Raw genomic sequence first — 25,494 nt, 5'->3', positions numbered from 1 at the left:
ATATTAGTGAAGAGATTAAAAGAAGTATTGAATAAAAAGATTGGAAGGGAGCAGAGTGACTTTTTGCCAGGGCGTCATATGAAAAATAATGTAAGGATAATTCTTGATATAATAGATTATTTACAAAAAAAACAAGCTGCACTGATATTTTAAAATATTGAAAAAGCCTTTAATCATTTAGATTGGGAGTTTATTGGATTGAAACAGTATACGTGAAACAAATGGCAAAAATTAAAATTAGCCAGGAACTATACCAAAATATAAATATTTGTAAGGGTACCCATCAAGGATGCCCTTTGCCCTTTGCTATTTATATGAACTTTGGCTATGATTTCTGTTATTTCAGCCTCAGGATTATTGAGCAGAGGAATCATCTTTGCGTTGGTAGAGAAATCCAAGAACCCAGCCGAGGTTAAGGCAGAGAAGTCGAGCCTAAAGCTGTTATACTTTGGGCAGAAGAACAAGATGTGTTCAAGGAAATCAGTATAGGAAAGGCAGAAAGAACGATGTCAATCATGCCAAGGAATGTTTGAGAACCGACCTTGAAGTAAAGATGATGGAAAGGAATTACATCTTGCTCTTGAAAGTGCCCATCTAAGTTTATGGTTTGAGAGTTGGTTCAGATAGTGGGCAACATGGAGCTTTCAGGGAGTGATCCCAAAGAACAAGGGTGAAGGTGCTGTCCTGCCTCAAGGCAAAGGGCTGCATAGGGGATGCAGTGTGGGAGTCCAAAGAGTTTATATAGGAAACTGGACTGCAGCTGTTCAAGCTTGGATTTCATGTATGGATCCATATAGGAACCCCATACATTAGATGTTGAACCACTTTTGTGTTGAATACTTTCAGGGCTGCCAGGATGAATCTGCCGCCATTTGAGAAGAAAAACTTCAGGACAGCAGTAGAAGCACATTTGCTATCCTTAAGGCCTTATCTCCATGTTTAGCCCAGCCAGGCTTATGTTGGAAGAGTATTTAAGGGATCCGACTTGCTCAATGACTGAGCCCTGAATAGACCAGTTCATAGTACTGCGGGCATTTGAAAAAACCAGACCTTAGATTTTGATGAATTGATTGAAAGCTGATTAGATGTGCAATAGTTGTTGCATTTAAGAAGTAAGTTCTTGAGGCTGACCCTTGAGCAGGACAGCAGAACTGCATTGTCGGCATATAGAGGGATTGAGAGCGGAACATTATCCAAATAAGGACAATGAGAATTTATACTATTCAGGGTCAGGACAAGATAATTTAGGAATAGATTGAACAGAACTGGGGCTAACACGCAGCCTTGCTTGACTCCTTGGGAGACAGTGAGGTTGGGAGTTAAGTGGCCTAAAAGATTAATTCTAATTTGACAGGTGGGGTTTTTAGGCAGAGACATTATTAACATGAGGAACCTGGGGTTTATTCCAAGTATCATCAGTTTTGACCACAGGAGGCCCCTGTCAATGGAGTCAAATGCCCCTTTTAGGTCTATGAAGGCTGCGTAGAGACTACATTTACCTTTCTGCACATATTTTGAGATGAGCATACTCAGAATCATGCAGTGATCTAGAGTAGACTTCCCTTTCATAAAGCCAATCTGTTCAATGCCAATGATTCTTTCTGTAGAAATCCAGGAAAGAAGGTGATTTAGTAGAAATTTGGCGTACTATTTGCCAGAGATCACCAAAAGGCTGATTGGTCTATAGCAGGGGTCTGCAACCTGTGGCTCTCCAGATGTTCATGGACTACAATTCCCATTAGCCATTTGGCCATGCTGGCAGGGGCTGATGGGAATTGTAGTCCATGAACATCTGGAGAGCCACAGGTTGCAGACCCCTGGTTTATAGTTAGCTAGCAGTTTGTAATTGCCTTTTTTGAACAGAGGGATAATGGTGGCATTTGTCCAGGAGGAAGGGACCTGACCTGAATTATTCACCATGGTGAATAGGGCAGCTGGTAGGAGTGAGCACTAGTCAACAAACGATTTGTACATTTCAGCTGGGATGCCATCAGGACCAGGAGCCTTGTTGGATTTAATCAATTTAATCAATTAATCAATGACCTTATTTCATCTTTGGAGACTGGAGGCCAGCAGGGAACATCCCTGGTAAAAGGAAAAACTTCCCCATCGGTGGTGTCTGTCACATTACCAAACAAGTCGCAGAAGTTCTTATGGCAAGTTTGAGAATCAGTGTTGAAGATATGGGGAAGAGATATATGCATTCCATTAGTGACTAGGCTCCAGAAGCCTCTGGAATCATTAGATTGGGCTGCTTGAATGAGAGCGCTCCATTTTATACTAATTTGCCTATGGAGATTTTCACATCGGAGAAAAGAGTGGCAACTCTTGAGTGTAAAATATTCCTCAGGTAAGTTAGCAGCACCCTGGTGCCTATAAACAGAGAAGAGTTTTCTCATTTGTTTTTAGTTGCCTTGCATTCCATCGTGAAATTAAGGTCAGATGTTACCTTAGCGGAAGCAAAAGCTTCGATTGGGGTTGCAAGTGCAAGGAGACGGGATGGTGGATAGTCAATCTAGTTCAACAACTTAGTCAAGGGAGCCACTTGTATCAGAAAAAACGCAACCATTGGGCCCAGTTTTAGCTGCTGGGGGAAAGGTCGAGTTGTAGGAGTTGACCATAATGGATGCATAATTGGGCTCCTTCGAATCTTCTGGAGGTTGAGCTGCAGGAGAGTTGTTAATTTCAACTTCAGTGGTCTGAAGTTCTTGTACCCATGATCAGCCATCAGTTTGAGGAGGGTTATATATGTCTCTAAAAACACGGGGATGCAGTTTAAATTCACCACTGAAGGTTGTAATGTAGGGCAAGGGGGTTGAACTGTTGCTGGGGGAAAGCGTCCATGGTCCTGGGTGGCTGAAGGTGGGGGGAAGCTTTCAGGCTCCAGGGGTGATGAGAAAGAAACATGTTCAGATGGGACTTGATTCATGAAGTGGGAACCCTTTAGGGATTTGTTTGAGGCCAGTCTCTCTAGAAGTAGCTGTAATCTCAGTGTAATTTCATCATGTTCTTCAGGAGAAAGGAGTGCAAAGGAGCTTTTAATATTTGAGTCTATTATGTCAAAGTCTGCTGGGGAGGCATTGATGGATTCTGCAATATCCATGACTTGACCGAATGGGATCTTGACAGGCTGTTGTTCTGCATCCTTAGAACAGGCTGCAGTTTGTTGGATGAAGGATCAGCATACTCAGCTTGTGAAAATAGTGAGGATCTGTTGAAGTGGGCATTCCTGAAAGAGGGAAAGATGGGGTGTTGAAGGTTGTTTTGAAAGACTCTTCTGACAGTTACTCTCTTGGCTGTTAATCTTATTTTTAGAGATTTCCCCAGTAACAGCTTGGGGACAGTGGGAGAGTTAAACATAAGAAGTAGTCTTTGGAGTTGGTGCAAGAACAAGGAGGAAGGATTATCTAGCTCCATCACTGTTGATGGGTCTATATCCTTCAGTTTGTGCTTCAGCAAGATGCTAAGATTATTTTTGGCCATAGGAATTGAGTTCCAGGTGGGATGCACACCTCTGTATTTAAAGATGGAAAGGCAGATTTGTTCAGGGCAAAGCATGAGACAACAGCTATGGGGCCTGGAAAACGCTGCATTAACAAAGCAGCCATCACTTCCTTGAGGTTTATTGCAGATTGGATTGGAGTGTACAGGAGTATGACCAGATTGAGAGAGGGTCAAGCTCTGTTGCTTGCTGTATACATGAGAGCCAGAGGGGGGATAAATGGGAAATAGGGGACTCCTCACTTCAATAATTTCTTTCAGATGATCAATTGTCTTTCAAATGTTTTTGATACTGCTAAAGATTTCTTGCAGGGATGCTGCAAAAGGGGTTACAAAGAGCCAGCAGTTCGGGAGCAGTGTATTCTGTCTGTTTGCTTGCCAGAAAGTGTGACTGCTCATTCAACTTAGGACCAGGGGCAGGATCAGAGGTGGTAGTAATGCTTTCATCCAAGGGTAGGGAGTTAGCATTCACTGGGGCTGGCTTATCTGGATCAAGCAGTGCAAAGTGGCTGGAGACAGGCACAGCAAATTTAGAAGATTGAGTGTCAAGGGAACTTTTCTTTTTAAAAAAAGTCCTTAATTTTAAATTGTTTACATGCTGTAGGAGAGCTCTTCTCTGCATCACAAGGATGTTTGCTAGGAATCATCAAGTTCTAAAAGCACAATAGTTTTTCGATCTGGCTCTATAAGACAAACTAAGTAGTTAAGATGCCTCTCCCAAAACAAGAGAAATGGAAGAGAGCAAAAAGGATTATGTAAGCTATTAAAGAGCCTGTTTTAAAAAAAATGGGGAGCTCACAGACTGAACATTTCCATTGCTGTCGCCATCTTGACCCCTCACTGACTAAGCAGTTAAAATGCCTATTTCGAGGCAGGTTAATAAAGGTAAAAGGGGATTAAAATGTGTTAAAATCCTTCTAAAATACCTAAAGGGATCCTATTTGAACTATTTAAAATCCATTGAACCATTTAAAATGTTTTTAAAAGGATGGTTAAAACAACATTTAAATCACTTAAAACAGAATTTAAACTTTTTTAAAGCTTTAAAATAGGATAATATATTCATTCCAGGCATCAAAATGAATAAGAAAGAATACATATTAAGAGCTTTTGCAGATGATATTGCTTTGATGCTGGAGTCTCCATTAATATCAATGAAAGTATTGAAGGAAAATTTAGAGGAATTTAAAAAGTGTCAGGACTGAAAATAAATGAACAAAAAGCCAAACTTACGACATTTAATATGACAAATAAACAGGAACAAGAAGTAAGTAAAATATTAAATTATGAGTTGGTAAGGAAAGTTAAATATTTAGGAATTAATATAGCTAAATATAATATATTACTATTTCAAAATAATTATGAAGTATTATGAAAAAAAGATCAGTAATGATTTTTTAAAATGGGCAAAATTAAAACTATCCTGACTTGGAAGCATAGCAGTTATAAAATCTAATGTGTTAGTGAAGATGTTATTTTTATTTCAGACCATCCTGGTAATAATTCCGAAAAAGCATTTTGAGAAATGGGGGGGAAAAAAGATATTTTATCTTTATTTTGGGAATGAAAAAAGCCTATAACAAGAAGTAAACTTTTATGTGATTCTGAAGAATGAGAGAGAGGTAGTATATCCCTTCCTGATTTAAAACTTTACTATCAAGCTGCAGGTTTAGTGTGGTTTCGATGTTATTAACCAATGGATGTTATTAACCAATGAAGATTTATTAAACTTGGAGGGCTTAATTAACAGTATGGATGGCATTAGTATATATGGTACAGGAAAGAGACAGTATTAAAAAACTTTTACTGATCAGATCAGACTCCCCAGATCAGGTCAGAATAGACTGTGCACGCACCATCAAGAGCCTAGAACATCACGGGTTCATAGTCAATCACAAGAAAACTTCCTTTGAACCATCCCAAAGATTGGAACATCTGGGCTTCCTGATAGACTTCTGGGCTTCGTTCCCTCAGAAAAACAAAAATTACTAAGGTCCAAAATCAGGTCGATTTTAGCCAGGCACAGATGCCCCCTCCTTTACTTGGCCAGCCTAATGGGCATGATGGTGGCATACTCGGAAGCCATACAATGGGGGCACTTCCATTCAAGAGTTCTCCAAAACTTCCTACATCCTTACCAATTTCAGATACCCAACAAGTCACATCGATTGTTGAAAATGCCCCAAATGCCCCAGTCTGTTGTGGTGGGCCAAACTGGCCAACCTATCCCAAGGCAAACATTTCTGGATCAGCTCCATCAAATAGATTTTCACGGATGTCAACCTTACAGGCTTGGGGGCAATGTTGGAGGACAATCACACCCAAGGGCCATGGTCATCTGCAGAAGCCAAAATGCCCATCAATTTTCTCAAACTGAGAGCCACATGCTTAGCACTATTCCTCTACAGGGTTCACATGTCAGTATGGACGGACAATGTGGCAGCCAAAGCCCACCTGAATTGCCAAGGCAGTTCCAGATCATCCACTTTGCAGAAGAAAGCAGTCCTTATTCTACAGTAGGCAGAAATGCATCTCCTGTCGGTTCGAGTGGAACACATCAAGAGGACACACAATATACAGGCAGATTGGCTGAGCTGACAGACTATCCATTTAGGAGAGTGGTCCCTCAACAGAGACATTTTTCTCATGATAGTTAGGTTGCTGGGCATACCAGTTCTGGACCTATTTGCTTCATACTGAAACAGACAGATGCCCAGATTCTTCTCACGGTTCAAACAACCACAAGCAGAGGTGACAGATACTCTTTCATTGACTTGGCCTCTAGGTCTACTGTATGCCTTCCCTCTGATGCCCAGACTGCTTCACAAGCTCAGAGAGGAGAGAGCCGAAATCCTCCTAGTGGCACTTTGGTGGCCCAGAAGGTTGTGGTTCACAAACGTCATGAGTCTGTTGGTACACAAGCCACTCCATCTACCACTGAACAGAGACCTTCTCCACCAAGGTCCTGTCCTTCACCCAGATCCAGGGCGCTTGAACTTGACTGCAAGGAAATTGAAAGGAGAATGTTAACTTCCAAAGGATACTGTCATCGAAGAGATCTTCCACGAAGTGGATTTACAACACTACCTGGAAGGCATTCATGAGGTGGTATTGGAGAAAGAAGGTGAGACCAACACATCCGAGGGCAGCGGAAGTCCTTAGTTACCTTCAAGACGGCTTTAGTTCAGGCCTGAGGTCCTCCATCTTCCATTGTCAAGTGGCGGCTATTGCCTTGGTGGTACCAGATTTAGAGGGATATCTTGAGCTCTCACCCTTACGTCAGGAGGTTCCTTCGGGGAGCTAGACTTAGGGATACTTCCATTCAACACCATTTCCCAACATGGAAGCTTCACACAGTATTACATGTCTTAACCAAGGTCACATTCGAGCCGATTATGGACTACAATAAAACATTTGAGAATGAAGGTCATCTTCCTTATAGCAGTAACGTCGGCTAGAAGGGTGTCCAAGCTGCCAGTTGTGGCAGCGAAACTATCCCTGTGCATATTTCACAAGGACAAGGTGGTCCTTCATTCCTAAGATAAAATCTTCATTCCTAAGATAAAATCCAACCTTCATTCCTAAGGTAAAATCCAGTTTCCATCGGCAACAGGAAATTTTCCTCCCTACCTTTTGCCTGAATTCAAAACACCCCAAAGAGGTCTACTGGTACATGTTAGATGTCAGAACAGCACTCAAGTCCTTCCTCATAAGGACTCATGAATTCAGAAGAACAGAGGCTCTGTCCATTTCTGTGGCTAATCACAATAGAGGGACTAAAATCTCATCACAGACTACCAGTAAGTGTCTCAGAGAGAATGTATTGCTGAAGCCTATAGGGTGCAAAGACTACCAGTACTTACAAGAATCACAGTTCATTCTACATGTAATATGTCCACTAATGCAATGTTCAATAACTACGTGTCTGTCAAAGAGATCTGCAGGGCAGCAACGTGGTCCTTGCTTTCCACCTTTGTAAAACACTACAGACTGAATGTCTCCAGTTCAGTGGATGCATCTTATGGTCATAGAGTATTAGAACACATCATAGGAGAGGACTACAACCCCACCCTATAAGAAGTGACACTGCTACGGAACATCACCCAGATGTCTTCTGGCTCAATGGAGAATGATCATTGGACTCACCCGTGAAGGGTTCTTCTCCATTGTGTGGAAGAGGACATCTCCCCACCCCACCCCCGTCCGTCATTACTTCCTCTCCTGATGCAAGGCAGCATTGTGTAAGTTTGTTTACGCTTTCTGGTCTGAATTTATATATGTTTTATGTTTAGTGGGGATCTCCCATGTTATACATAGTTCTGTTTACAGTGTTCATCTTCCCTATGAGTTTGTGTCTCAGGTTTCTGTGCAGGGAAGAATTTAAGTAGTGGAAGAAGTATTTGACACTGCTAGGCAGAGATTCCAAACTGGAGGACAAAGGGGCAGTCCACATCAGACCAAGGAAGCTGAAAATTAATTAAGTATTCCTGCCTCCCTGATTGGTTGATGGAGAATACCCAGATATCCTCTTCTGCTCAATGGAGAAGAGCCCTTCATGGGTAAGTCCAATGGTCATTCTCTTTAATTGAACTTCCAGATTTAGGGACATCCTGAAAAATTATCTATATCCTTTGAAATATTTTTATTTAATATTGATGTTCCCTTTCTGCCTGAATTATATAATCTTCATGTATGCATAATTGCTTTTGTGGCAATCAAGGTCTAATATACATGACAAAGAAATTTTGAAATTAGCTTTACTCAAATTCAGATATTCAATTCCTACTACCTTTGTGGATGCCAGGTTAAGGTCCTTACCAGGGTCTGACAAAGATCTTAACGAACTTCTGTGACCTTTGGTTTTTGAAAGCTTGGAATTCAGAGATACAAAAGAATACATGAAGACTCAAAATGACAGTGACATGCTGTACATAATTGTGGATTGGATCAACCTAGCTTTTGTAAAGGGAGCAGAATGTCTCCATTGACCAGTAAAAAGAGTATGTTAATGATCATGGGACCTGTATAATGTGGACAATGTGGACAAAAGCCACATTTAATTAAGGCTGTATAGAAATCTTTGTACCTGTGGAAATGCTAGTTAGATCCAAGTCAAAGACAGCAGTGAACTGATCACATATTTTTGGTAATTTACATTGCCACCCGAGGAGGGGATCTGTATGCTCTGATTAACATGAAATAATGCACTCAACAACTGTTTTGTGGGCAAATTACTTGGCCATAGCCAGAGGTTTATTGACATAAAGTACAGGAAGCAAAAGGCACAGCATGGAAGGGTGATCCACACAACTGGGCAGCCCGAGTACTGTCACTCAGTTCAACCGATTCTTCAAGCCCACCTGCTGGAGGAAATATCCACAGCAGCAAAATTAGGGGGGGGGATTCCAGTTGGGCAGAAGACCCCTATCTGGAGCCCCCCCCATCTTGCTGCAAGGAGGCACAAGCCTCTGTAGCCCCCACTGAGCGTTCCAACCAATAGCTTGCTCTACCCCTGACCTATTAATGAGAGGGCATAAATAGGGTTAGCACACCAGCTTCCTCTTCCAAGCGGATCACCCCAGCATGCAGAATCCACCACAAGCTCCCACAAAATGCTTCCTACACCACCAGCCAATCACACAGTTCTGCCTCAAGCTATGAAGCCACAAGTCCATACCCCAGTGGGACAGGTGAATGCCATCTTCCCTAAACAGAGCCTCCTGTCTGAATGAAATGTCATAGTGCGGCATGCACCCCCCCAGTCCTGAACAAACTGGGATGCTATCCTGCAGGTCTTCATTATTGCCCTGGTGACCCAATCCAGTGCCCCGGCACCCCACCAGAAGCAACGTTCCAACAGGTGGGACCAGAATAAAGTAGTTCCGGGCATAAGCCAGGAGATGGCGCCGATGTCTGCAAGAATTGCCTGGAGAAATTGAAAATGACTGACTGTTGAGATGTCATTCTTGCTGAGTTAAACCACTAGAGCGTGTGGAGGACTGAAGACTCCCAGTTTGTGCTCTAGAAGAGGCAACAGGTTATGCCACCGCATGCCCCTTTTCCTGAACCAGAAGATATGAGACAGACAAAGGCTCAGGTCCCAATACCAGCCAGATGACGCTGCATATTTGGAGGCCCAGAAGACAATGCTGTGACCGACCACCCATATAATCTTTCCCAGTTCTGAAAAAAATGAAAGGAAGATAAGTTAGTGCTATGAAAGCAGTCTGATGTATGTCCTATACGAAGAAGATTGCCAGCAACCAATATCCATGATTCTGCTAGCCCATGGTGGCCATGGTTGAGGCTGCAATTATCCTGAAGGAATGCAGGCCAAAGGAGGAGGATGGGAGACCCATTTGTGCCAAACATAGGTGAAAGACCGAGGCCCATTGAAAGCCACAGCCCCTCTGGTGTTTGCTATAACACTAATGCCCCCTCAATGACTTCCAGGATGGCGCAGGGCCCCTGCAAGGATTTTGACCCCCGGCCTTACAGACGCTATGCCCATCCTCCCAGAAACTTTCCCCTAGTGGCCGTGCCCACAGTCAGATGGTGGGTAGGCCCCACACGAGGGCCCCAAAGGGCACCCTTGAGTATGAGCCAGCACCCACTACTCACTATGATAGCCACTGGACCTACCATCGAGCTGTCCAGTCACATCAGGGGATGAGTGAACAAAGAGGGTCTAGGCCATAAGGCACCATCTTCTATAGCGCTTCGTCCCGCCCACACTGGTGATGTTGCGGCTGTGTTGTTGTAAGACCTTTGACATCACCACTACTCAGCCAGCGCGCATGCCCAGGCCAAGTCTGAAGTCTCTGGCCTGCCCACAACCTGGCAAAGCACCAGAAGGAGCCTTCACTTGGCCCTGTTCCAGGCGGCAATGGTGGCCCCAGTAAGTGGAGGGCACTCTGTTTTTTTAAAAAAACTTTTGTTACCCAGCTTTCACAGGTTGTGAACTTATTTCTAAGGAATCTCCACCAGCTGCTAAAAGTGTAACAGCACACAACTATTTTAAAGTAGCAATGGGAAAAATAACTCGGCTTGGCAATGCTAGAGGCAGGCTGGGTAGGGATCTTTTTAGACTATGTATACCAAAAACGGCTTGAAACGTATCTGCAGAGAATTCACAAAAGACCAAATTGCAGTTTAAATATTTTTATATAAGTTTTGGTTGCAAACAATCACACAGTGAGATGTTAAGGCACATACACACCGTTCCTAAGTATATAGATAGGGAGGAAAAGATAGGTGAGAAGATAGACTGGGATTTGGGGAAGCAGGGGGTCATACATTACCTAAATTCAGCTGAAAAAGATCTTGGAGAAGGCAAGGATTCAAATGACCAGCATCTGAATCCAGGCGAAGGACGAATTCGTGGCCAAGGCAACAAGACCAAGGGAGGTTCAGGTTAGCAATGAGCACTGGAGTTGGGGTGCACAGTACTTTTATACCCTTTTGCCCAGGTAGGGGCGGGAACAAGTGAGTTTTAAGTTTCGTTTTCCTAAACTTTCCATGCTGGACTTGCTGGCTTGAGCTAATCAAAAGCTCCATCTATTGTTCTAAGTACCTGGGACAATTGAGTCAATTGCTCTTAGATTAAATCAGGAAGCACAGAATGGCTTTATGCAGAGTAACTCTTTGGAGCCTCCACTTAGGTTATTCAAATTTGGCCAAGGCATCAGATTAGGAAGGGATTGATTGGTTTTAGGAAAAGTGTATGCAAGGAAGCAACCATTTGTTGCAGAGCCATTTTCTGAAAAGGTGTAGTGAAATGTAGCATCAGATACCACGGAGGTTTTCAGTGTCTATTGTGTCAAAGTAGTTCAGTGAGGTGTGGTAATCAAGATCATGTCCATAGTTAATGAGGCTTCCAGATTCACTGGAGTAACTCATTCATTGATTTAATCTTGCTAAACAGACCTTTTGCCTGAGGCCTGCTTCTAAGTGGACACACTGCTACACACACAAAAATATGAGAGGTGGCTTCTGCCAATGTAGTTTAACAGGAAAATATTCTGAAATAATATATTTTGGGGTGTCAAGGGCAAGGCTAACACTTTACTTTATTGATTCTCAATAGTTACTAATTTGTTTTGAACGTAGTATGAGTACCAAATCTATTGATACATAGATTACCTATTTTTCTCTTTAAAAAAGTTGACACTTGAACACTATCTAACAATGTTTGACTGGTCAGTGGATTCAGTGGTACACACTTGTAACAGTCGATTTTCTTTTGAAAGACCGAATTGATGATTCCTCTATGATCGTATTGTCTGACTAAATCATAATATTTGGTATTAAAAAGGAACTTTCCCCTAGATATCACTATCCAAAGGCTTCATTTTTTGGATGTCTCTTGTGGGTGGTGACCTTACTGTTTACATGAGAATTTTGGAATAGTTTACTGTGCAAGGTACATTATGTACTTTGTTTAGGAGGCTTGAGTAAGGTTGGCTTGTAATGAATTATTTTACTTTTGAGCAGAGTTCAGTTAGGTAATATTTCAGCTGTTCTGGTTCATGCTTTTGTGTCAAAAATGATAGCACATTCACCTATCTGGATATCCTAGTTTGTAGCAGAGGATCTCTCCTGTGTTTGAAATAAAATAAAGCAAATGCCAGAAAACTGAATTACCATCAGAAATAATAAGTATGATCTACAATGGCCACTGAAAATGCAAAGAATGTCATTTGTTATCTGCATTGTAAGGTTGCATATGAAAACTACAATAGAGAAAAGGGAGGGAGTTCATTTACACAAAAAAGATTGATAGTAAGATTTAATGGAGATAAAAGAATACTGAAAATAAAGACTGTGGGAAACTATGATACTGTCATTCAGCTGTCATTTTACTTCTGATGCTGTCATTCAATTCAGTGCTTTTATTTTGCTGTAGTTTCTACCCATTTCACTGTTTTTGCTCTGAGGTGTCTTATTGAGATAATACTTTTACTTCAGGATTTCTCATTTTCTTTCCAAGCCTTTCACTTTTTTCATGATGTATATGAAGTTGAGTCAGAACTCCATCCTTGTGAGATTATGTATCCTGATTCTTTCCTGGAACAAATGCAGTCATGACCATAGCCAAAGCATCATTTTCTCTCATGTGTGAGCAGGTATTGCAGCCTCTACTCTGTAGTTGAAAAAATAAGCATTCACCCATCCATCTCAGTTTTAATGCTATAAGAAGTGTAGAAAGCTCTGCCTAACCATTTACTTACTGGTTTGTGGTATTCATCATAATCTGCTAGATTAGGATGTGCAAGGTGGCACCAAAGAAAATCATATACCATGAAACTTTAGTGGCAAGGAATAATGAAGAAAAACACATTGTATCATGTTTATCTACTGAAGTTTGTCTTTAGACTTTGAGAACTAAAAATCAGCCAGGGGGAGTCAGAGGCGTAGCTGGGCCAGAGTGCACCCGGTGCGTACTCTGGCTTTTTCGCCCGCCCGGCATGGTGCCCCCACTGGCGGCACCCCCACACATGCAGCGCCCCCCCCCCCACAGTGCCCACCCACACTTACATTACAGACCGAGCAGGCTGGAGAACAAGCTTCAAAGGCCCTGGTGGGAACTACATTCCCCAGGGTCTCCTGGAAAATGTAGTTCCCACCAGGGCCTTAGAAGCCTGGAAGGTAACAGGCCTGCTCTCCAGCCTGCTCGATTTCTAAAGTAAGTGGGGGGGTCACAGGGCATGTGATTTTCATCCCCCCGCAGTGCCCCGCATCCTTACTTTAGAAACCGAGCAGACTGGAGAACAGGCCAGTTCCCTTCCAGGCTTCAAAGGCCCTGGTGGGAACTACATTTCCCAGGAGACCCTGGGAAATGTAGTTCCCACCAGGGCCTTTGAAGCCTGTTCTCTAGCCTGCTCAATTTGTAATGTGTGTGGGGGCGCCATGGGGGGAGCACCATGGGGGGAAGGGGGAGGGGTCTGGGGGAATTTTGCACCCCCCACGTGACCCAAAATCATGCGCCCGGTGCACGGCACACCCCCTGCCCCCTTGTGGCTTTGCCACTGGGGGAAGTTATTGGGATCAATAGGGCAGGGGAGTACAAGAGGGTTTTTTTTTAAAAAAAAAATAGAACCTCCTTTATCTGACTTTGAATAAAAAGCACAAGGCTAAAATAAATTGGATGGTTTGGCAAGAGATTTATGATGAATTTCCCACTTTCACCCAATGTTAAAAAGTGGAGGTGGAATGGATGGCGTTCAGTTTTTCCCACCATGTTCTCTTTTTCATCATTTTAAATCTAATACATACAAAACTGCTGTTCAGCCCAACGGAGAGATATGGAGAGGCGTATTTTGCTCTACAGGGCACTTACTTTAAGGGAGATCATTTAAATCTGGGAAGTGTATGGGGAGTGGTTAAAATGTCCCTTCTCTATGTTCCACTGCTTTAATTTGATTCCATTCAACTGTTTTTAATATTTTAAAGAAGCAAGAGAGCCAGTTAGGTCTCACGCTGTCTCCTCTAGTTAGTCTCTCAATGATTTTGTCTTCTTTATACGTGCCATTGTACTGTATAAATAGTCTTTAGCTAAACATGTGATTACCAAATATTTTACCTAGGCCTCAGTCAGATGGACTATGAGTTTGTACTGTATTCACATCTGAACAGAAAATGTATTGAAGTTCCCACAAAATACACAATACTTATTGATTGCTTCTCAAACAAGGAGGGCATTCTGCCTCTGGTTACCCTTCCCATGAACTTCTGAAGGCAAATCCCGACTTTTTTCAAGCTCTTAAAATGGGGGGGGGGTGAGTAGAAGTGTGTTATTGGAGCTGGAAACATTGGTATTCCCAAGATCCTCAAATTCCAATACCAGTATTGCTTTCAACATGCACCTTTGGTTTATTATGGCTGATGACTGAGTGAGCGCCACCTTTACATCCCTCTGTACCATAGTGCTAAGGTTCAGTTGAGAGTTTTCAGTGCAGGTGGATTCAGAATTGCATTAGGGGTGGAGGTGTTCTGCCAATCAAGCTGTGTAACTGCCCTGCTGCTTCTTCCTAGCGACATGTTAATTTTGGGAAGGCAGTGGCAAGCCACCCCATAAACATAGTCTGCCTAGTAAGCGTTGTGATGTGACATCACCTCATGGGTCAGTAACGACCCTGTGTTTGGACAAGGGACTACCTTTATTTTTTAATTTTGGGAAGAGCATTTCACCCCAGCTTCCCAACACAGACTGAGGCTCTCCCTTGACTGATCCAGGCCCTACACAGCTGGTACTATGCAAACCAGGGTTCTTCTGTCCACTAGAGGTAAAAATGGGCATCCCTGGAACTGGCTTCTATGAAGAGCTTGTGACAGACACACATTGCCTAGGAGGCACAGAAAGACATGCCTTAGGGAGGATGGGTTGAGATGGCAGCATCTTTAGGTTCACCTCCATCTCTTTCTCTGGCCTCCTCTTCTGTCTCTCTTTGGGAGACCTGCTGAATTCTGGAGGAACCATAGAAAGGGCACCCAGCCTCTCTGCTAACTCCATCAGCAGACCCTAGTAGTTCCTACATACAACAAACTACATGCATCAGTATAGACTACAGTCCCAACTATTTGTCCAAGTAAGTTTGTGAACCACTTTGTACATTTCAGCCCCACTACCTGTGCACAAAAGCCATCATGAATAGTTTAGCTTTGCATAGTTTGCGGAAAGATAGGAGAGTGAGAGCTTTCCTGACCTCTTCAGCCAGGTGATTCCACAAAGTGGGAGACACAGTGGAGAAAGTGCATATACAGAAAAAGTTGTTGATTTTGCCATTTTACAGGGTAGCATCTACACAAGCATCTGCTAACAAGAGTGAAGTTGTCATGGTGGAATATAGCAAGAAGGACAATCATGCAAATAAGATGTGCCAAGGCTATGAATGGTTCTGAATGTGATAGTCAATACCTTAAACTGAACTGGGTCCTACTTGGGATTCAGAAACTGCTTTTGAAAAGCTATTGGATTTTCTCCTCCACTAAGAGAATAATTAACATTAGTACTCACTAAAAGCATTCCAAGAATGGAGGATCCTGCAGATGAACTGGCTAAATAAATACAACTCCCTATTCCAAAACCGAAGACTCCCAGTTTGTGCTGGAGGAGAGGCAGCAGGTTATGCCACCATGTGACCCTTTTCCTGAACCAGAAAATACGAGAAAGACGAAGGCCCAGGTTCCCAACACCAGTCAGACAACGCTGCATATTTGGAGGCCCAGAAGATGATGCTGTGACCGACCACCCGTATAATCTTTCCTGGTTCTGAAAAAAATGAAAGGAAGATAAATTAGTGCTATGAAAGTGGTCTGATGTATGTCCTATAAGAAGAGCACCAGCAGCCAATATCCATGATTCTGCTCACTGGTAGGCCCATGGCAGCTGCAGTTGAGGCTGCAATGATCCTGAAGGGTTGCAGGCCAAAGGAGGATGGCAGGAAACCCATTTGTGCCAAACATAGGTGAAAGACTTGGCTCATTGATAGCAGGATAGGAATGAGCCATCCACATGTATCAGTAAAGGGCTACAGAGATTAGGGTGGGCCTCTAGGTAAGCCGCCGTGTCTGCCACTGGGCAGGAGCCAGCAAGTGACGAATCCTGCATGGACGAATCCTGCATGGACACCCTTTGCCCTTTGATAAGTCTTTGACTGGCACAGCATTGTAAAAATGGCAGAACCTACTAAGCGCACATTGCCAATGGCCAGGGCTCTGGCACTGGTGTCACCGCGTGAGGGGGATACCAGTTCACTACAACAGAAAGTGCCAAAGAAGGCCAGGCTAAAGGTTGCTCTGAGCAGAAGCGATTCAGAGGGTTCAAAGAAGCGGTACAAGTGTCTGGAAGAGTAGCAGCCAGCTGGGAGAGCATCTCGAGAGTGACAGGACTGTGCCAGTTACCTGTGTGAATTGCCAATCTAGCCCATCCTTTAACCACTTGCCAGGCCAGAAAGGACCCAGTTGAATCTGCAATGCTGGAAGCTTTGCACAAAGAAGAAATAGCAGCTAGATGTAACCATATGGTCTTGGCTGTTCGCCCTCGGGAATGAAGGTGGGCGAGATAGCGAAGCAGGAAGATCTCGCTGAATGATGGTATGACATGTCCCTCTATGGACTAACGGAAAGCCAGCATGGACTGCAGCGTCCCTTGATATGCCTGACGAGTCACCAGAGCAAGCAAGGCCAAGACTCCCTGCGGAATTAGGTGTTGCCAAGTTCCCATAGCTCCTGTGGGAAAGGGTCTGGCGTCAGTCGCCCCTCGGGGGTCAGTAAGTGGAACTTCTCCATCTGGAAGTGGGAAAGGGCATCTGCTATCCTGTTGTTGATACCTGGAATATGCTGGGCCACAAAAGAGATGTTATTCACTAAAGAAATAACAACCAATTTCCTCACCAGGCACGTGACCTGCTCAAAGCGAGAAGACTGACCATTAAGGACCTTGACGACTATATGGTTGTCACACCAGAAAAGAACCCTGCTATTTGCAAACTGCTGTCACCATAGGTGAACTGCTAACAGAATGGGCCATCCACATGCATCTCTAATGTACAAAGCATAGGAAATAAGAGGAACTCAAACTCTTAACACAGCATAGCAAATATGATATAATAGGCATCACTGAAACCTGATGGGTCTCATGATTGGAATGTAACAACTGAGGGATATAACCTATTTCTCAGAAATAGATCAACTAGGAAAGGAGCAGGAGTAGTATTATATATGTCAGAGATGTTTACTCCTGTGAACAGGTCCATTACTTAAATCCTGGAAGCCATGTTGAGAGCATCTGGGTAAAAATTAAGGGGAGAGAAACAACAATGATCTCATTATTGGGTCTATTATAGACTCCAAGCCAGACTAAAGAGTTGGATGATACCTTCCTCGAAAAGATAGCCAAACTTTCACAAAAGAGAGAAGTAGTAGTAATGGGAGATTTCAATTATCCTGATATTTATTGGGAGTGAAACTCTGCTAAGACTATAAGGTCCAACAAATTCCTAACTTGCCTTGCAGACAGTTTCATGTTCCAGAAGGTGGAAGAGGCAATAAGGGGATTGGCTATTTTAGATCTCCTCCTAGCCAACAATGATGACCTGGTTAATGGGGTGGAAATGGTATGACCCTTAGGAGGAAGTAACCATGTTCTCCTGTTTGTTATACAGTGGAAAGGGGATGTCAAGCATTGTCAGACATGCATTCTAGACTTTATGACAGTCTCAGTAGACCCTAAACTAAACATGAGGCAGCATGTGATGCAGCAGCCAAGAAAGCCAATGCAATTATGGGGTTAGTCAATAAGAGTATAGTGTCTAGATCAGGGGTGTCCAACTCTGGTGCTCCAGATGTTTGTGGACTATGATTCTCATCAGTCACAGGAACTGATGGGAATCATAGTTCAGGAACATCTGGGGCACCAGAGTTGGACACCTCTGGTCCAGATAGATGGATGTAATAAAACCACTCTATTCTGCATTGGTCAGGCCTCACCTGGAATTCTGTATCCAGTTCTGGGCACTGCAATTCAGGAAGGATATTGACAAATTGGAACGTGTCCAGAGAAGGGTGACCAAAATGGCATAAGGTCTGGATTTCATGCTATATGAGGATCAGCTTAGGGAGTTAAGTATGGGCGTTTTCCCACTTACCTTTTGCTGCGTACAAGTAGCGCGGGGTCCCCCGTGCCTCACTACTACAGGGGCAGCGACAACGCAGCCGCCTCAACGCTGCTGCTGTTGCGCCCCCTCAGCGTGCGTCTTTCCAGGCGCTCTTAGCAACGGCGCCTTTTGATGACCCCGCGCAGAGCGTGGGGTCGTGGGGAAGCCGGGGCGTGCGCCTGGAAGGACGCGTGCTGAGAGAAGCGCGCAGCAAAGTGGAGGCGAGGTAGGTGGGAAAACGCCCTATGTTTAGTCTGGAGAACAGAAGGTTAAGGGGTGACATGGTAGCCATGTTTAAAAATTTAAAGGGCTGTCATGTTGTTGTTGTTGTTGTTGTTGTTGTTGTTGTTGTTGTTGTTGTTGTTGTTGTTGTTGTTGTTGTTGTTTTATTTTATTGGGTTTATAAACCGCCCTCCCCCAAAGGACTCAGGGCGGTGGACAACATAAGTAGAGCACAATATCAGATTAAATACAATAAATATAGATTAAAATGGCTCTAGTAAAAATAAACCCTACCCCATTTAAAATGCAGCATAAATTAACTCAGGATGGCGCCTTGATAGCAGAATTTGAGCGGGGCTACTTAGAGTAGAACTAGTGGTCTTGTACAGCAACACTCCCACCTTCACGAAGTAAACTCCACACAGCTTTGTCATTCATAAGAAGGCTTTTATCATTCAGTTGCTCTATGTACAAGTAACTATATACAATGAAGAATATTCAGCAGACAATCAAAGTGCTTCGCCTAACACCTGTTTCCCAAAGGAACACTGAACCAGTATCATACAAGTGCTTTTATACAAGACTCAACCAATCATGTTAAAGGTCACTAGGAACAGGTTAGAACCGGTTTGTCAGCTCAGTCTCATGCTGACTCATGCTGGATAGGATATGGACACTTTAACTATCATGACACCCCTTCTCATATCCTAGGAAGCAGTCATTACATACAAATACAAATATTTACAAAGAAAAATTACATAAGAACATTGACAATACCTAACAAAGGCAACATATGTTCAAATTTCAGTTCTGGTACTGCTTTAGTAAACAAGTCAGCTTGATTGTTTTCACTTTCAATATAAGACAAAGAAATTGTTTTATTTTGCACCATTTGCTTTACATTTTGGTACCTAACACCAATGTATTTTGTTCTTGTTCTCATGCTTTCAGTTTCAGCTAAACTTATAGAAGTTTGTGAATCATCTTGAATGACTACAGGTTCTACACATTGCACCTTTAAGTCAGATAGCAATTGCTTCATCCATTGCAACTCTGTGCATGTCTCAGATAACGCACAATACTCTGCCTCAGATGTTGACAAGGCAGTTGTTGTCTGTTTTCTCGATCTCCATACTACAAGAACATCAGCATATTTAATAAGATAACCTGTGCAGGACTTACTTTCAGAATCATCTGCAAAAGAACTATCTGCTGCAGCTGTTAACACGGGTTTTGTTTGGAGCTATCACCAAGCAAAAATGCTGTGTACCTTTTAAATAGCGAATGACACGCTTTCCTCCTTGCCAAGCCGCGTGGTGTGGGTTTTGAACACAAGTCTGCTTAAATAGCTAACAGCAAACATTATATCTGGTCTTGTCCGGTTGCCAAATGGGCCAAACTTCCAATGACAGAGCGATATAATCCAGGATTATCAAAAGAAACATCAGAATCCTTCTTTCCTTTAGTAAAACTCAGTAGACATAGGTGTTTTGCTACTTTGGCTTTCTCTAAGCCAGTACTCACTATGAGCTCTTCAATTTTGTCTTTCTGACTTAGCAGCAAAGGTTCCTTCTGCTGTTTTAGTTATGCTAATACCTAGATAGGTTTTCAGGTAGCCTAAATCTTTCACCTGAAATGTCTTCCTCAAACTGTCATAGACATCAGTGATTTGAGCATCAGTTAAAGGCAGTAACACACATGTCATCTACGCAAACAATTATGATGACTTGCTCACCGACCTTCACCTTTAGCGGAAGTATACACGCAGCGATCCGCTGCCGTTGGAAACCTAGTGTACACAAACCATCATGCAAACACTGATTCCAATTTCTAGCTGCCTGCGTAGGCGTGCAGCGATTTACATAATTTGTACACCTTGCCTTTTTTCAACTGCATATCCAGGTGCTGGTTTCATATACACATCCTCTGCCAGAGGGAGCATGTAAATATATGCACTGGAAGTCAAAGTGACGCATTTTCCATTCCCTTTCCATTGCTATAGCTAGCACCAGGCTCATAGACTCAGCCTTAGCAGTAGGCGAATATGTTTTGCTCATAATTTTCTAGATAGGTTTGCCCGTAGTCTCTGGGCAACCAAACGAGCTTGTACAAGCTATCCCCATTGGGCAATGATTTCTTCTTGTACACCCAACATTGATCCAACCACTTTCTGGTCTTGTGGCAAGTCTACAATTTCAAAACATTTTTGCTTCACTAAGGATTCAAATTCATCATCCATAGCGGCATTCCACAATTCTTGTTCCTCAGGAGGTCTAGTTACCATCTCCTGGAAACTTTGAGGGCTCTACCCATGTTTGACAGATCCTAACAACCTGAGTAACACCAAATCACTTTGTGTGACACTCCTTTATTTTTCTCTGTTGGACCTGCGGGGAAAAAATCAACACACTTAGCGTTTTTCCTCTTCTTTCTCTGAGTCTGAACTGCTGTCCTCTCTCTCTCTTCACTCTAGGAATGTGACCTTGAGTAGAGGAGGATGGTGCGCTCTGGCTACTGATTGCTGCACCTGCAGGCTGTTCAGTTAAGGCGAAAACAGAAAAACCTCTGAATTAGAATGAACATGCTCCCCAACCTGTGTGTCTCTCAAAGTTGGCACTTCTAGAGACCACAATTCTGCTCCAAAATTCAGACTAAATCTATAACCTTTAGTGTTTTTCTGAATAACCTGTAAACCTTAATCTTTGATACCTGGGTTTTACCTTTAGTTCTCTATTGCACTTGGTATCAAGACATTGGCAAAGCTCCCAAACCTTCTCAGGTGTTTCAAAGAGGGTTCTTGCCAAACAACATGTAATGGGGTGTTTCCTGAATACTGGAACTCCAGGGCGATTAATTACGTGAGTGGCAGCACAGACAGCCTCTCCCCAATAGTGAAAGGGTAGTTTTGCATCCTCAAGCATGCAGTCACGCATCACCTGCAAAACTCCCAAGCGTCTCTCTGATACCCGTTCTCCTGAGGTAAAAGGGTTAGTGATTCTGGCATGCACAATCCCTTCTTTTGCCAACCAGGATTGAAAGGCTTTACTCATGTACTCTCCCAGCGATCTGTTTGTAGCCTCGCTACCTTATAGGGTGGTTTCTTTCAACCATGGCCAGCAGTCCTGGAACCTCTCACAGGCTTCTGCTTTGGATTTTTAACAGTAGACAATAAAAAGAGTACCTACTATAATCATCCACAATCAACATGATGTAACGTGCACCCCTTGGCTGGCTGGGAAAGGTCCAGCAAGGTCAGAATGGACCAAAGCAAAAGGTCTGTCTGTTTGTCTATTGCTTACTTTAGCAACAGGGAAGGACTTTGACTTTGCAGCCACTACAAACAAGAACACTCCAGGTAATGTTTACAGGGTTTTACTTGTATGTCACACACTTTAGCTAACTGCTTTATAGTAGACCAACCTGCATGACCTGAGTACACTGCGGTGTAACTCGTGCACACAGTTGTAGATGTAAAGGCTTATTAGACAGACTGGATAGTTGTTTTACACTCCCACTAGTACCTTTGGGAATCATGTGGTACAACATATCCCTTAGTTGTCCCTTGCACACAACACATTATTCCTGTTCACATAGCACATGTCATTATTAAATGTGACTTTATACCCCTCCTGAACAAGGCATGGAACACTTAACAAATTAAAGTCTAGGTGGGGACTAGTAACACATTTTGAATATTAAGTCCAAAAGCAGGTACATACACAGTTCCTTGTAAAGACACCTCTGATGATGAACCATCAGCAAAGGCTTACGTGGGAAATTGTAGCAGCAGTTTCATCCGCGAAGCAAACTTCTGTCGTTTACACAATGTGATGTGCAGGCACTATCAATCAACCAGCTGCTTTGCTTTTCTCCACAGCACTAGACACCAACATAGCTCGCGTCATACCGGTCAGGCTTGTTCTGGGCTGTAATAAATCCTCCGTTTACGCCCTTCTGTCCCTTTCATCTGCCTTTTTTATTGCGGCGTCCTGGACGGTGTTTGGCGATGTGATTTACGGACCCACAGCAGTAACATCTCGGACAGAATAGGCTTTCACAGGCACCGTCTCTGATGAAACCTTCACCTCAGAGCGTTATTAGTCTCATAGGGCAGCTCCAACAGCCACGCGGCTCTCCTGCTGGAATTCCCTCTGTTGCTGACCTTCAAGCAGCTTAGCAGTCACGAAGGAAAGTGTGAGGTCTGCTTCTTTCACACTTTGTAAACTGTAAACCAGCTGATCCCAACTTTGGTCAAGTGATGATAAGATGATATAAGATTTATGGGACTCTGGAAAAACAATCCGCGGTCTTCCAATTGAATGAATAGGGACCTCAGTGGCTGCAAATGAGTAGAAATGCACTCACCAGCTTTCAGCTTACAGTTATATAGCCGATCTAAGCTATCAGCATTTTAGACCCTGCTGTATCTTGCTGATATATGGCCTCCCAACATTCTTCGCGTTCACAGTGTCCCGAACATACAGAAGCTGGGAGTTCTCCACTGGCCAGAATTATGGAGCCGCAGGGCTTTTGATCAGCGTCGACCATGGCGTCGGCAGCAGCCGGGTTGTCTCCACCACAGACCACAAATCTTCCGAATAAGATAGGACTGCATCTTACAGCCCGACAAGTAGTTGTCCTCATTACATGCGTTCAAGCGGCATGCCGGCTGCTGTGACCGCCATCGTAGACTCTGTACTGGACCGTCACCACAGCTCACAGGAACACACAGGAACACACAGGAACCACCGCCTTACTCACAGGTAGACCACACCGCCTGGGCCCATAACCTGATAGCAGAATTTGAGCGGGGCTACTTAGAGTAGAACTAGTGGTCTTGTACAGCAACACTCCCACCTTCACGAAGTAAACTCCACACAGCTTTGTCATTCATAAGAAGGCTTTTATCATTCAGTTGCTCTATGTACAAGTAACTATATACAATGAAGAATATTCAGCAGACAATCAAAGTGCTTCGCCTAACACCTGTTTCCCAAAGGAACACTGAACCAGTATCATACAAGTGCTTTTATACAAGACTCAACCAATCATGTTAAAGGTCACTAGGAACAGGTTAGAACCGGTTTGTCAGCTCAGTCTCATGCTGACTCATGCTGGATAGGATATGGACACTTTAACTATCATGACACGCCTGCTATCAATTCCCACTAAACCCCAGAGGGGAAGGAGTGGCAGGATCTCCATGATGTTATAAAGGAGAAAGGAAGAAGGAGCAAGCTTGAAGAGGGAGCAAGCTTGTTTTCTCTTCCTCCAGAGATGGATTCAGGAAAAGAGATTTCACCTAAACATTAGGAATAACTTATTGACAGTAAAGGCTGTTCAACAGTGAAATACACTGCCTCGAAGGGTGGTGGAGTCTCCTTGTTTGGAGGTTTTTAAACATCCAGAGAATGTGGAGGGGGAGGCTGTCAGGCCAGCTCTGCACCAGCCTCATCACATCTTGCTCTTCCAAGGGCTGGTGGGGAGGGTGTGGGGCATACCCAACCAGAAGGGCACCATCCAAGGATGTAGGTAAGGGGGGGTTCTCGGGTTCAGCCCCCCCATTCATGTCCGAAGTTCTGCCCCTCCGTTTATGAATTTTTAAATCATTTTTAGGTTTTTTGTTTTTGGCCTGCAGGGGGCGCATTGTTTGGGCTAGCAGCACCAAACTTTCAGAGATTGTTTGAGAAACTCTCCTGATGATATTACCTGGGTTTGGTGAGGTTTGGTTCTGGGGGTCCAAAGCTATGGACTCCCAAAAGGGGTGCCCCATCCTCCATTGTTTCCAATTGAAGCTAATAGAAGATGGGGGCTACATGTTTGAGGGTCCATAACTTTGGACACCCTGAACCAAACTTCACCAAACCTGGGATGTATTATCAGGAGAGTCTTTTACTGATACCACCCAGGTTTAGTGAAGTTTGGTCCAGGGGGTCTACAGCTATGGACTCCCAAAGGGGGTGCCCCCATCCCCCATTGTTTCAAATAGGAGCTAATAGGAGATGGGGGCTACACCTTTGAGGGTCCATAACTTTGGATCCCCTGAACCAAGGTGAGGTGGGTGGGTCACCCAGGTCACCCAAGGTCACCCAACTGGCATGTATTGGAGTGCAGAGGCTAATCTGAATTTCCCAGATAAGCCTCCACAGCTCAAGTGGCAGAGCGGGGAATCAAACCCAGTTCCTCCAGATTAGAATGCACCTGCTCTTAACCACTACCCCACATTGAAAGTGATGCTGTTTCAGAGTGGGGGATAATCCACCCCAAAAGGTGGATTTAAAAGGAGAATTTGGGCTCTCTAGTTTAAACACCATTGAAAGTGATGCTGTTTGGGGGTGGATTCCAGCATCACAGCTGCTACCCGGGGGGGGGGGAGGCGGCGCAAAACTCAGATTTTGCACCGGGCTCCAGTTTCCCTCTATGCCTCTGCCCAGAGGGGAAGGCAGAAGGAACTGCCGGCTGCCGGCTGGGAGCCCAGCTGGTGGGGGGCAGGGCAGGGCAGGGCAGGGCAGGGGAGTTGGGGAGGTGTGGCCATGCCCTAGGGGCAGGTGGGGGTGTGGCCCCCTGACCCCCCCCATAAAAACCTATACGTCCCTGGCACCATCCTGGACTGCCATGCCCTCCTCTTACTTAGCTCTCAGCTTTTCTGAGTGCAAGCTGTCTCTCCCACCCACCCTGGAGGTTTTTTCCTTCCTCTGGACATAGAGCAGGAGCCACTAGGAGTGTTTGTGTGAATGTAAGTTGTAAATTTCCTGCATTGTGCAGGTGGCAGGACTAGATGATCCTTGAAATTCCTTTCAGGTCCATGTGTCTGTGTTTCTGTTCTCCACATCTTTTTCACAACTTGATTGGTGGTTTGGGAATTGAGGTGGATCTATTTGGGGGAAGGGAGGCAGAGGCTGAAAGACTGCCGCCCCCATTTCAAGGACTCCCTTAAATGGTATCAGGGACTACAGGCTGGGGCTCACCACCAAGTGGCAGGGGAACCACGTAGCAGCTTGCACCCATGTGGGATTCCATGGCATGTCTCTCCTCAGTTCCCGTCCAGCCGGCAGGAAGGGGGAATGGGGATATAGCAAGTAGCAGATGGGTGACTCAATGTGGGAACCATTCC

The 25,494-nt window shown here is 44.0% G+C and overlaps 1 protein-coding gene across 5 annotated transcripts in view; it reads left to right on the top strand.

The window, feature by feature from the left end:
- Positions 1-25,494, top strand: part of ELAVL4 (ELAV like RNA binding protein 4) — a 139,287-nt gene that overhangs the window by 99,627 nt on the left and 14,166 nt on the right. The gene's annotated exons all lie outside the window — the stretch shown is intronic.

Source organism: Sphaerodactylus townsendi, linkage group LG05 (genome assembly GCF_021028975.2).
Source record: "Sphaerodactylus townsendi isolate TG3544 linkage group LG05, MPM_Stown_v2.3, whole genome shotgun sequence".
NCBI lineage: Eukaryota > Metazoa > Chordata > Lepidosauria > Squamata > Sphaerodactylidae > Sphaerodactylus > Sphaerodactylus townsendi.
This window is presented reverse-complemented; position numbering and strand designations above follow the sequence as displayed.